The sequence below is a fragment of the Salmo salar genome, chromosome 03, assembly GCF_965601325.2.
Source record: "Salmo salar chromosome 03, fSalSal1, whole genome shotgun sequence".
Lineage (NCBI taxonomy): Eukaryota > Metazoa > Chordata > Actinopteri > Salmoniformes > Salmonidae > Salmo > Salmo salar.
In genome coordinates, this window is record NC_138293.1 from 35079426 (window position 1) to 35092409 (window position 12984).

The 12984-nt window shown below is 41.9% G+C and overlaps 2 long non-coding RNA genes across 2 annotated transcripts; both read left to right on the forward strand.

The window, feature by feature from the left end:
* The first annotated feature begins 130 nt into the window (after positions 1 to 130).
* LOC106599900 (uncharacterized) lies at positions 131 to 4678 on the forward strand. Its single transcript, XR_014391790.1, has 5 exons — positions 131 to 348; positions 2440 to 2526; positions 2613 to 2724; positions 3249 to 3371; positions 3461 to 4678. It is a non-coding gene; the product is annotated as an uncharacterized LOC106599900 (long non-coding RNA).
* A 258-nt stretch (positions 4679 to 4936) lies between these two features.
* On the forward strand, positions 4937 to 6451 carry LOC145877489 (uncharacterized). Its single transcript, XR_014391791.1, has 4 exons — positions 4937 to 5153; positions 5576 to 5735; positions 6037 to 6140; positions 6323 to 6451. It is a non-coding gene; the product is annotated as an uncharacterized LOC145877489 (long non-coding RNA).
* Positions 6452 to 12984: the final 6533 nt, after the last annotated feature.

Below are 12984 nucleotides of genomic sequence, written 5' to 3' on the forward strand. Positions count from 1 at the left end.
TCAGTATAGGCCTATGGAAGAGGGAACGATACATACAAATAATATTATTTTATTATATTCATTTATGAATGTAGCCTATAACAATAATAATAATTTTAAAAAATCATTATAAAGCAGCTAGCAGTAGTGGTGGCCTGACGACGGTTCATCCTGAATATTCCTTTTGACTCCATTATCCGTCATTGCAAATATCAAAGCGGGTGTGGCAACTAACAATACTGAGGCTGGAGCCAGAAAGAAACACCTACGTTACTAATTGGTAAAAGTGAAACAACACAGCTGAACAGCGAAGACGCCATCGACTCCGACTGACCGAACACAGTTCACCTCTTGGAAGTTTTTACGAAAGTAAGTTATCCAGTGTGTACTATTTAAACCAAGTAAGTTAGTGTACTCCCAGCTCCCCAGATAAAGACATTTTGAATGACGTCAGGCTATCTAACTAGCGAGGAAACTTGCCAGTTAGCTAATTAGCCAGTTGGCTAATGAATAGTTTAGCCTAGCTACATTACTTGGATAGTGCCGCGTGTAACCACAGCCTGTGTTACAGGGTTCAGTAATCGTGTTCTTAGGTCCTGATGAAAAACAACATTAACAAGTGTTCTTGGTCTATTACTAGCATATGCACGTAAAAATATATAATGCAGTATATGGATTGATACATTTTTACTAAAGGGCTGACAAAATTTGCACAATCCAGATAATGAAAAGTGCAATTTATCCGTTCTATAACACCAACATTATTCAAATGCCTTGCAGTGTCACGATAGCCTGCGAAGCTGTAGTCACCTCTTTCCTCATTTAAGTTCTGATTCAAGATGGATATTATGGATAACGTCTTGCGTAGTAGAGATTAATGTTCTTTCTGTTTCTTTACGTAGTGTTCTGAAGATTGAAAATGTCTTCAAAAAAGGGAAACCTATGTGTTGTCTAACTGGTTATTCATTTTAAATGGACAAGTAAGGCAGTCCAATTTCATTTTGTACTGTATGTATAGAGCCATTGTCATATCATTTTTTAAACATTTTCAGACTGTTAATAACCTGTTAGGGACAGACATTCCGCTAGCGGAATGCCTCACCAATATCCAATGGTAGAGCGTGGTGCGAAATACAAATACCTCAAAAATGCTATAACTTCAATTTCTCAAACATATGACTATTTTACACCATTTTAAAGACAAGACTCTCGTTAATCTAACCACATTGTCCGATTTCAAAAAGGCTTTACTGCAAAAGCAAAACATTAGATTATGTCAGGAGAGTACCCTGCCAAAAATAATCACACAGCCATTTTCAAAGCAAGCATATATGTCACAAAAACCACAGCTAAATGCAGCACTAACCTTTGATGATCTTCATCAGATGACACTCCCAGGACATTTTGTTATACAATACATGGGAGGATGATGTACCCTCAGGTAAAAAAAACCCTGTGTCTCAGAACTGACAAATCCTTTAGGGAATTGGTACAGCCAGAACATCACCATAAAGGGAAAACCTCTCCTTTTTGCATCCTCCCCATTGATTATGGTGAAGTCATTCCCAATTGACTATATGCACCTTTGTTGCCTCGGAATAACCCGGAAGCTCTTGATGATGTCGACTAGGGGAAAGACTGGGGCCAGGTTGTCGTTGGTGCAAGTCAAGGAGGTAAGTCAACGACTAAACCGACTAAAGGATTCAATTCCAGACTGCTTTGCTCGCAAACCACGGGGATTGGATGACCTTGACCGTTGGAAGGCCACAGAATTCAGACAGTTTCTACTCTATACTGGGAAAGTAGTGCTGAGAAGAATCTTGTCTAAAGAACAGTACACACACTTCATGGCCTTCAGTGTTGCCATGTGCATTTTGGTTTCTCCTCAACTTTCTTCAATCCACAGTGCCTATGCTCATGCTTTACTGAACTTCTTTGTGGAGCAGGGAAGTGTTTTGTATGGAGACACATTTCTCGTGTATAATGTTCACTCCCTTCTACACCTCACTGCTGAAGAACATGGCTGCCTGGACAACTGTAGTGCTTTCAAGTTTGAGAACTACTTGCAACAACTAAAGAAGATGGTCCGTTCAGGGAGGCGGCCACTTGTGCAAATTTGTAAAAGAGTGCAAGAACGCACTGATACTTAACTCTGCAGGGTGTTTCAGCATCTGGAATCTGACACGCTGAGTCCTTGTGACTCAAGACTGTATTGGACTTTCCGCACCACTACGAGGAGCACACAAATGCATCTCATTGCAAAGAGCAGTCTTGTTAAGCAAGCTATTATACTTGAGGAGGACCATGGCACTCGTGTTGTGCTTACCATCTTGCACAGCCTGTAGCAAGCCCCATTTAGCTACAGCTAAGTTCAAAAGCTGTATTAGTTTTGCAAACTATCTTGGCTGGTAAATCAAGAGACTGAACAGTGTGGAATTGGTGTTTTGTTTTTCTGCACAGGGCACACAGCGTTATTATGTTGTACATTTGGTAAAAGAGAACACTGTTGAAGTTGTACCAGAGCAGTGGGTGGAGAAGAGAGATGGGGTGAGTTGATCAGTTAAATGGTTTACCCTTTTCAGGCAAAGGGATGGATAAATAGTTAACTTTAAACAGTGTCTCATATCTTGCAGGTCCTGTGTTGCTACTGGCCAAGAAATGCCAGCGCAACAATGATTAAGAGAGGAGACCAGCCTGACAAAATATTATGGGAGAAGTACAGAATTTCCATCTTTTCATCCACTGGTAAAATAATATTTTACTGTATCCATCTACTCCTGTTTATATTGCAATGTATGCTTGGTTGTGTGGCTCTGGAGCAGGTTGCATCAGTTGAACATACTCCTATACGTACTCCTAGTTCCAACGTAGAATATGTTCTAAGCCAGGCGTAAACCTGTGTCACCACCTGGTTGTAAGTAATAGCTTTTGCTACGCCAGGGTGTAAAAAGCATGTGTAATGTGGAGTAGACGTATAGTATAAATCTATAACTAGTTTCCAAGGTAAGTGTTTCATGACTAGTCATGTCGCGTCTTGTTCAATTTTCTAAATCATTATGTCGGGCGTAGGTAGGCCCAACTTATCTCTTTCACCTTATTTGCGTCAAACTGGTGCAACCCACTCCTGGTCAGTAGAGTCAGGAACTTCCCCCTCTTAAGTACTATATGTATTTGCTGAAAGTATTACTATGTGAATTACAAATACTCAATACCCTATTTTGCCAGTGTTAATAGGAAAGTATTTATGACTATGTTTATTGCACGTACAGACAATTACTCTGTGGCAGAGCAACGAGCCAAACGGGGGGTTGACACCTCCAATGTTGAATCTGACGAGGAACCAGCGAAGAGGGTGGTGACTAAACCAATCAGATTCCATGTGGAGCCACCTGGTGAGGATTTCTTAACAACTCTTATTCCATTGTTTGTATTACATGCATCAGGAAGTAGATTAAATACATTTCAATTTTTTTATCATTAGATGATGATGATGGAAGTGAAGCACTCCAGAAACAGACAAATGAACCCAGACAAGTCCAGCTTCCAGTGCCCCAGCTTCCACCAGCCCCCAGTGGTAAGAACCTGCATTAGGCTACTAGGTCATTAAATGTATTATCAGCAAGTTGATGGGAAGTTTGACACACATTCAAGTATGTGGGTGAAGAAAAGCTTACAGTTAATGCAAGTACTAGTCTTAAATTGAGACGGCATGAAATCATAACCTAATGACAGTTGATATGACAAGAAATTACCACAACCATCTGATCTTGACATACTTGATTATTAGTCACATTACCAAAGTGTAACAATTCTTTATTTTATTAGCAACTTCAAGAGCCAGTGTCTTTGAAAAGACCCTACAAGGTACATAATGTTTCAAGTCTGATAAACAAGCCTACTTTCTAAAAGTTCTGTTCCCACCAACTGTATGGGATGAACAGGGAAATATGTTAAGTGTGTACTGTAAATGTGGTAACGGTTTGACATCTGTGATATTCTCTGAAGTTGCAGAGGACTTGAGGCCATGTGCCACCTCAAGCCAGAGCGACAGTAAGTGTCTGGTTGTAGTTTGTTAGGGTAAACAATTGAATTGTATGAAGTATTATAGCTTTACAAACCTTTCAAAGTCACTCAATAGAATACAATTACCATCACATTTCTGCATATTAGGTTATTTCAAGTCTTATTTCTACTTTGTGCATACTGTTAGAACTTTCCAAATACTTGTAGTGCTGTGTATGGGTGAAACTTGTATTTACAACAGTAGTGAAATCACCATATTCTTCTTGGGTAAAACACAAGTGTGATGCCATGTTTGTAAATATATGTATGTATTTGCCATCAAACTAAAAGCATTATTTAAAACAACAAATTATGCTTAGCATTTATTTTTGTTGGGATTCATTAACCTTCCCACTGAGCTCCTGACTGAGATCCCTTCACTCTTGGTTCTGTGCCAGTTTCAAAAGCATGCAAAGTATGTTTTAATTTTTTTCCTTCTGTTTTCTCAGTTAGTCAAAGTGGCAGCCAGGAAGAAGCTGGCCAAGACAGAGCATCAGAATCAGGTTTCTTTAGCCATCAAGATATTGATCTTGAAGTCGTAAATGTAGAAAGTTTAATTAACAGCATGATTTTTTACTTATATTTTAGACCAAGAGCTGCCATCCCTGCTTGATGAGCTTGTGGCTTCTGAGATGCCCGCTGGATACATTAAAGGTATATTATGTTAGCCTATATGTTACAAAATGTTGCTTCTCTTGTATTATCAACATAAATTCCAAATTGTATGGCTGTCAGCAGCTATATGGTTATCAATACTACTAATATATATGAAGGGTGGATATTTTGATCGAGGTACTTCACATGGCCTTGATACATGTCCTGCCTGGTAATCATGGCTTCTATCGTCACGCTGCTTGCAGCAAACCTGCTGAGTCTTTTATTATTTTGCAGATCTTCAAGCAGTGGAGATGAGGATAATGGTGAAACTGGAGATGATCGGTACAGAGTTCAAGACTGTTCTGAACCAAGTTATGGAGGCCATAGAGGCCCGGCAGCCAAAGGAGTCGGAATACTTGGGGCAACTTGAAATGCTGCAAAACCCTGCAGAAACAAATGAGGAACTGAAGGATATCTGTGAAACACTTAAAGACTCCCACTATCGAAAGAAAATGGTAAGGATGGCCATTTAAAATGTATCTGTTTGTAAAAAATGGGAAATCTACATCAAGTATTTTAACAGCAATTGCCAAAAATAAGTTAGCTGTTTATCAAGAGCCACTTGAATGCGTCCAGATTTGAGAGAAGATTGCAACCTGCAATATTATTGAATCTAAATATCTTAATGTCAACGAAATGCAGTTGTCATATATGTCTATTTAGTGTTTGGATTGATTTCCCAATTAACACTTAACTTACCTTAAGAAGAAACGATCAGCCCTCTGCCTGTTTACACAAGTTTTAGCCCATGATTACATGATACACTACAAAAATTATTTCTCATTACTATCAATCAGAACTTTATGGCCAGCTGTTTTAGCTGAGGAACACACAAATGAGTGGGATTTAAAAATATATATATATATTTTTTTATCAGATCCGATACCTGACCTTCTGCTGTGGCCTGGACCTGGGCTCAGGAATCAGACGAACGATGAGAAAAATTGGAACAGAGGAGCTGTGGACAGGCTACTCCTTGAAGGGCAGGAAGGGGAAGAGGGCCTTTAATTAGCTATCAATCTATGATGCTGTCACAAGTAAGTAAATGCACAAGTTTAGATACTATTATTGGTCAAGTGATGGTAAGTCAAATGTGTATTTATTAACATTTCAAATTAATTAAATCAGTAACAAGACAGTTACAAAATAAATGTGAAATCCTACCACTTGTTAAGATCGGCGAGAGGACAACGGAAAGGTGAAGGAGAGAGGTCTCATGGCCAAAACTGCCTATGAGGGATGAGAGGGACAATACCCAACCTCTGTCTCAGCCAGCATAGGTGGAAAAGTAATGATATGACATGGAATGTACCATTTCAATTATTTTTCACAACATAGGAGCGTCCCTGAAAGCACACCCCAAGGCTACCTACCAAGAGGTAGATGACAAAATAGCAGACGCTCTCAAACATGCACCAGCTCGGCTCAAGAGTAAGAGAAAGGTATGATAAAAAATAACACTTTTTTTTTTTTTTTTTTTTGCTTCACCTTTATCCAGTCGGTCAGTATAGGTAAATTATTGTGCTAGTGCAAAAGGAATGTAGTAGGGAGTCAACGTTAAACCGGTATTTTGATCATTTGTTTACGGAAAATAATGACCAATTTGTGTTATTGTGACTTCCAGGAGCGGGTCGAGGAAGCAGTGGATGAGGATGGCGCAGCAGCACCTGAATAAACATAACATAGTTATTCACTTCTAGCTTTAAGCAGTTTTACACTTCTTGATTGGAGTGCAGTGTTCATGTTTTTACTGACTTGTTATTTTGTGAGCTTATTGCTGTGATTTTGTTTACGAATCTATTGTGATACAGTTTAAGTAAAAAAAAAAATGTTTTAAATTATTTTCTGGAATTTTGCATATTTCGTCAGTGGACACCTACTGACAGGATAGGCGGTGGAAATCAGCGATGAGGGCCGGGTCCAAGATGTCTTTAGCAGGAACCCAGCACCTCTCCTCTGGGCCATAACCCTCCCAGTCAACCAGGTACTGGAAACCCCTGGCCCGTGGTCGAACCCTCAGGAAGCGTCTCGCCTTATACGCTGGCTGGCCATCGATTACCCGGGGGGGAGGAAAGGGCCTGGATACAGAAGACAAGGATACATGGGCTTAATTCTGAAAGTAGGGTGGATACGGAGGGTACGGGGTAACACAAGACGGGACAGCAGTGGAACTAAGGACTCTAGAGATGGGAAAAGGACCAATAAAATGGGGAGACAGTTTGTGGGACTCTACCCACAGGGGCAGGTCCCGAAAGGAAAGCCATACCCTCTGCCCAATGCGGTAGCGGGGAGCTGGGGGTCCGGCAACGGTCCACTTGTCGGCGATACCTGGAGTTGGTCTTGAGAATAGCCGCCCTGGCTCTTCCCCAGGTATGTGGACAGTGGCGGACAAACATCTGGGCCGAGGGTACACTGACCTCCTGATCTTGTTCTGAGAAGAGTGGAGGCTGATACCCCATGGAGCACTCGAAAGGGGAGAGTCCTGTGGCAGAACAGGGAATTGTGTTCCGGGCATACTCCACCCAGAACCAGTTGACGGCTCCAGGTAGTGGGGTTGGTTGAGACCAGGCATCTCAAGGTGGTTTCCAGGTCTTGATTGGCTCGCTTCGACTGACCGTTGGTTTGGGGATGGAATCCAGATGACAGGCTGGCCGACGACCCAATAAGGGTGCAGAATGACTTTGCGTTGCACCTCGTGAACTAGGTTCTCAATACCCCAATCCACAGTGGCAGCAAGGCATGAGGTATGGAGAATCGTTTCAGAGGTCGAGGATGTGGCAGAGGAACTGTATAGGCGGGAGAGAGCATCAGGCTTCACATGTTTGACCCTGGGCAGTAGGAAATGGTGAAGTTGACTCTGGTAAACAAGAGGGCCCACCGGGCCTGCCTGGAGTTGAGGCGCTTGGCTGTACGGAGATATTCCAAGTTTTTATGGTCGGTCCAGACCAAGAAAGGCTGTTCTGCTCCTTCCAGGCAGTGCCTCCACTCTTCTAAGTTCCTCTCTGCAGGATGGAGACGATGGGACAGGAAGGTACAGGGATGAAGCTTTTGGTCCTGGGCAGATCGCTGGGACAGGATGGCCCCCACTCCAACATCCGAAGCATCAACTTCCACCACAAATTTACACAAGGGGTCCGGATGGATGAGGATGGGTGCTGTTGTGAACCGATGCTTCAGGTTCACAAAGGCTTTGTCGACAGCTGAGACCATTTGAATGGTACCTTGGGAGAGGTGAGTGCCGAGAGGGGGGCCGCCGGGGTGCTGTAATCCCAAATGAAACGGTGGTAGAAGTTAGCAAAACCAAGAAACCGTTGCAACTGCACCCTGGACATTGGCTGAGGCCAATCCACCACTGCTTTCACTTTTCCAGGATCCATCTGAACATTGCCCTCAGCAATGACATATCCCAGAAAGGTGATAGTAGAGCGGTGGAACTCACACTTCATGGCTTTCACGAACAATTGGTTCTCTAGGAGGCGCTGAAGGACCTGTCTGACATGAAGTACATGTTCTTGGGCAGATCGGCAAAAAAACAGGATATCATCAAGGTAAACAAACACAAAACGGTTCAGCATGTCCCGGAGCACATCGTTAACCAAAGTTTGGAAAACAGCGGAGGTGTTGGTGTGTCCAAATGGCATGACCTAGTACTCATAATGTCCACCGGCTGTGTTGAATGCTGTCTCCCACTCGTCCCCCTCGCGTATTCGAACCAGAAGGTAGGCACTCCGAAGGTCCAACTTGGAAAACATGGTGGCCCCCTGGAGAGATTCAAACGCCGAGGAGGGGAGAGGTAGGGGGAAGTCATCAAATAAAGTCTCTCTGACATTTGGTTTCCGTTTTATTAATTTTAAAAGTTTTGCCCATTTTTCCGCTGTTTCGGAAAATTCCACCAGATGGCGACTGGCTGCTTATTGCAACTGGACAAAACATCACCAAACGGAAATGACCATTTCTCCTAAATGGAAAAGACTTCAAACACGAAACTCGGTGAGCACAGGTTTGGCCAAATGGGCTTTTAGCCTAGAAACAAGAGAGATAAGGCACATCTTTGAGATAAGGCACATTTTCTGGGAATAAAGGTCAAAAACGGTAATAGAGTGCTAATTTGACTGCTTCATGTCAAAGTACATGAACCCACAGTGTAAGGAAAAAAAGAACCAGCCATTTATCTATCGTACTTTAAGAGAAATAATTCAATGTCCGTTCGGTGATGGTTAAAGAAATGTGTTTCTTTTCCAAAAATGTTATAGATCCAGTTGCGGCATGTTCAGACGAATCCGTTAAGGCGGGCTTCGGAGCTCTACGTGATTTCTGTGATTTTCTGAACTCACACACACACACACACACACACAGTCAATGGGGAGTGACATAGTGTGAGGCTTAGAGAGACACAGAGCCTGCAATAGTTACCTGCATTCAAACTGTCAAAGAACCGTGAGACCTAGAGCTCTGAAACGTTATATACAGTGGGTTAAAAAAGTATTTGATCCCCTGCTGATTTTGTATGTTTGCCCACTGACAAAGAAAGGATCAGTCTATAATTTTAATGGTAGGTTTATTTGAACAGTGAGAGACAGAATAACAACAACAAAAAAATTCATAAAAACGCATGTCAAAAATGTTATAAATTGATTTGCATTTTAATGAGGGAAATAAATATTTGACCCCCTCTCAATCAGGAAGATTTCTGACTCCCAGGTGTCTTTTATACAGGTAAGGAGCTGAGATTAGGAGCACACTCTTAAAGGGTGTGCTCCTAACCGCAGCTTGTTACCTGTAAAAAAAGACACCTGTCTACAGAAGCAATCAATCAGATTCCAAACTCTCCACCATGGCCAAGACCAAAGAGCTCTCCAAGGATGTCAGGGACAAGATTGTAGACCTACACAAGGCTGGGATGGGCTACAAGACCATCGCCAAGCAGTTTGGTGAGAAGGTGACAGCATTTGGTGTGATTATTCGCAAATGGAAGAAACACAAAAGAACTGTCAATATCCCTTGGCCTGGGGCTCCATGCAAGATCTCACCTCATGGAGTTGCAATGATCATGAGAATGGTGAGGAATCAGCCCAGAACTACACGGGATGATCTTGTCAATGATCTCAAGGCAGCTGGGACCATAGTCACCAAGAAAACAATTGGTAACACTATGCCGTGAAGGACTGAAATCCTGCAGCGCCCGCAAGGTCCCCTGCTCAAGAATACATATACATGCCTGTCTGAAGTTTGCCAATGAACATCTGAATGACTCAGAGGACAACTGGTGAAAGTGTTGTGGTCAGATGAGACCAAAATGGAGCTCTTTGACATCAACTCAACTCGCCGTGTTTGGAGGAGGAATGCTGCCTATGACACCAAGAACACCATCTCCAACGTTAAACATGGAGTTGGAAACATTATGCTTTGGGGGTGTTTTTCTGCTAAGGGGACAGGACAACTTCACCGCATCAAAGGGACGATGGACGGGGCCATGTACGTCAAATCTTGGGTGAGAACCTCCTTCCCTCAGCCAGGGCATTGAAAATGGGTCGTGGGTGGGTATTCCAGCATGACAATGACCCAAAACACACGGCCAAGGCAACAAAGGAGTGGCTCAAGAAGAAGCACATTAAGGAGTTGCCAAATGTCAGCCTCAAAACCTTAATGACTTGGACAAGATCTGCAAAGAGGAGTGGGACAAAATCCCTCCTGAGATGTGTGCAAACCTGGTGGCCAACTACAACAAACGTCTGACCTCTGTGATTGCCAACAAGGGTTTTGCCACCAAGTACTAAGTCATGTTTTGCAGAGGGGTCAAATACTTATTTCCCTCATTAAAATGCAAATCAATTTATAACATTTTTGACATGCGTTTTTATGGAGTTTATTGTTGTTATTATGTCTCTCACTGTTCAAATAAACCTACCATTAAAATTATAGACTGATCATTTCTTTGTCAGTGGGCAAACGTACAAAATCAGCAGGGGATCAAATACTTTTTTCCCTCACTCTATATAAGGTCCCACAGTTGAAAGCGCATGTCAGAGCAAAAACCAAGCCATGTGGTCGAAGGAATTGTCCGTAGAGCTTCGAGACAGGCTTGTGTCGAAGCACAGATCTGGGGAAGGGTACCAAAACATTACTGCAGAATTGAAGGTCTCTAAGAACACAGTGGCCTCCATCATTCTTAAATGGAAGAAGTTTGAAACCACCAAGACTCTTCCTATAACTGGTCGCCCGGCCAAACTATAAACCTACTATTCAAATTATAGACCGATCATTTCTTTGTAAGTGGGCAAACGTACAAAATCAGAAGGGGATCAAATACTTTTTTCCCCCACTGTACATGTTCTTGAGCTTAAAACCTCTTACACCTGCTCCAATATCCAATGATGGGCGAAATACAAAGTCCTCGAAAATCCGAAAACTTCAATTTTTCAAACATATGACTATTTTACACCATTTTAAAGACAAGACTCTCCTTTATCTAACCACACTGTCCGATTTCAAAAAGGCTTTACAGCGAAAGCAAAACATTAGATTATGTCAGCAGAGTACCCAGCCAGAAATAATCAGACACCCATTTTTCAAGCTAGCATATAATGTCACAAAAAACAAAACCACAGCTAAATGCAGCACTAACCTTTGATCTTCACCAGATGACACTCCTAGGACATTATGTTATACAATACATGCATGTTTTGTTCAATCAAGTTCATATTTATATCAAAAACCAGCTTTTTACATTAGCATGTGACGTTCAGAACTAGTATTCCCACCGAACACTTCCGGTGAATTTACTAAATTACTCACGATAAACGTTCACAAAAAACATAACAATTATTTTAAGAATTATAGATACAGAACTCCTTTATGCAATCGCGGTGTCAGATTTTAAAATAGCTTTTCGGCAAAAGCACATTTTGCAATATTCTGAGTAGATAGCTCGCCATCACGGGCTAGCTATTTTGACACCCACCAAGTTTGGTACTCACCAAACTCAGATTTACTATAAGAAAAATTGGATTACCTTTGCTGTTCTTCGTCAGAATGCACTCCCAGGACTTCTACTTCAATAACAAATGTTGGTTTGGTTCCAAATAATCCATAGTTATATCCAAATACCGGCGTTTTGTTGTGCGTTTCGTGACAAAAAAAAATCAAAATATTCCATTACCGTACTTCGAAGCATGTCAAACGCTGTTTAAAATCAATTTTTATGCGATTCTCGTAAAAAAGCGATAATATTCCGACCGGGAGTCGTTGTTTTCGTTCAAAGACTGAAAATGTAAACATGGAGTCGTCTCGTGCACGCGCGCACCAGTCTCATTGTTCTCAGATCGACCACTATCCAAATGCGCTACTGTTTTTCAGCCATGGCCTGCAAAGTCATCATTCAACGTTCTGGCGCCTTCTGAGAGCCTATCGGAGCGTTAGAAAATGTCACGTTACAGCAGAGATCCCCTGTTTTGGATAGAGATAACAAAGAAGGCCAAGAAATGGTCAGAGAGGGCGCTTCCTGTTTGGAATCTTCTCAGGTTTTGGCCTGCCAAATGAGTTCTGTTATACTCACAGACACCATTCAAACAGTTTTAGAAACTTTGGATTGTTTTCTATCCAAAGCTAATAATTATATGCATATTCTAGTTTCTGGGCAGGAGTAATAATCAGATTAAATCGGGTACGTTTTTTATCCGGCCGTGAAAATACTGCCCCCTATCCATAAAAAGTTAAGTCGATAGTGCATGGTGAGTTATTTGGCTCTAGAAGGTTCTCAGGCCGAGAAACAGCCTTGTCCGTTTGCAATGGCTTCAATTCATTTTGATCATTGCAAAAATGACGACATTCAGAAAAGTCCCAGAATCACAAGACTAGGTCCATTGAAACCACCTCGGCCCATAGAGACGGGCCCTAAAGTTTCTGTCCGATAGATCATTCAGGGACCCCGTAGCAACACCCAGAAAAAGGATTTTCAGCACTAAATAAGGTCTCTGCTCGGGCTCCTAATGACCAAAACTCGGGATTCGGGGTCGCCTCAGCTAAGCCTACACATAATGTCAGAACTGGACCCGCAACTATAACGTAACTACGTGTTGTAATTTTTTATTAAGGTATAACGTCATTAGGCTAGGGGGGACTATTTTCAACTCCGGATTTTTTTATTTTTGTAGTTGTCTATTGAATGCCATTACAGTATCCATTGACTTAGGACTCAAATTGCACTTCCTATGGCTTCCACTAGATGTCAACAATCTTTAGAAATTGTTTCAGGCTTGTATTCTGAAAAATGAGGGAGTAAGACCA